Raw genomic sequence first — 1430 nt, forward strand, 5'->3', positions numbered from 1 at the left:
ATATAAAAATCTACTTTTATTGCTATATATTAAAAAGTTAAAGGGGTGGTTCACCTTTAAGTTAACTTTTAGTATGTTATAGAAATGATAATTTGAAGCAACTTTTCAATTGGCCTTCATTTTTATTACTCCTCTTTCTAGTCAGGCCCTCTCCTATTTATATTCCAGTTTCTTATTTGAATCAATGCATAGTTGCTAGGGTAATTTGGTTCCTACTGACCAGATTGCTGGAATTGCAAACTGGAGAGCTGCTGAATAAGAAGCTAAATAATTTAAAAAACACATATAATAAAAAATTAAAACCATTTGCAGATTGTGTCGGAACACATTATACTAAAATGTTGATTTAAAGGAACAGTTCAGTATAAAACTAAAAACTGGGTAAATAGATAGTCTGTGCAAAATAGATGTAATGTATAAAGGCTGAAGTGACTGGATGTCTAACATAATAGCCAGAACACTACTTCCTGCTTTGCAGCTCTCTTGGTTTCCACTGATTGGTTACCAGGCAGTAACCAATCAGTGACTTGAGGGGGGGCCACATGGGTCATATCTGTTGTTTTTGAATCTGAGCTGAATGCTGAGGATCAATTGCAAACTCACTGAACAGAAATGTACCATGTGGCCCCCCTTCAAGTCGCTGACTAACTCAGAGTTATAGAGCTGAAAAGCAGGAAGTAGTGTTCTGACTGACATGTTACACCTTTAAGGAACAGTTTGGTGTAAAAATAAAAACGAGGTAAATAGATAGTCTGTGCAAAATAAATAATGTATCTAATATAGTTAGTAAGGCAAAAATGTAATGTATAAAGGCTGGAGTGAACAGATGTCTAATAAAACAGCCAGAATCCAACTTCCTGCTTTTCAGCTCTATAACTCTGAGTTAGTCAGCGACTTGAAGGGGAGCCACATGAGACATTTCTGTTCAGTGAGTTTGTAATTGATCACTGAAGTAGTGTTCTGGCTATTATGTTACACATCCAGTCACTCCAGCCTTTATATATTACATTTTTGGCTAACTAACTATATTAGAAAATTTTTTATTTTGCACAGCCTATCTATTTACCTAGTTTTTATTTTTACACCAAACTGTTCCTTAAAGGTGAACAACCCCTTTAATAGAAGGGACCATTTGAGCCTTTTGGTTGGGCCAACCATATTCGGAGGCAGCCCCACAAATTGGGAAATGTTGTTATAACCAGCTCCATCTTTACCATATAGGCACTTGAGGGCCTGTACCTAAGGCAGCAGCTTTATGAGGGCACCCAGCAGGTTCCTATATGGTAAATAAAAATCGAGGGAGTAAACTCTCCATCCTGCTGCAAGATACTTGTGGGCTAAATCCAGTGGTGGAGCCGAGGGTGGGGAGTTCCTGGAGCCTCTGCAGTCAGTGTATACGCAATACAGCAGGACTGTCTGTGCATGTGCTG

The sequence above is a fragment of the Xenopus laevis genome, chromosome 3L, assembly GCF_017654675.1.
Source record: "Xenopus laevis strain J_2021 chromosome 3L, Xenopus_laevis_v10.1, whole genome shotgun sequence".
Classification (NCBI taxonomy): domain Eukaryota; kingdom Metazoa; phylum Chordata; class Amphibia; order Anura; family Pipidae; genus Xenopus; species Xenopus laevis.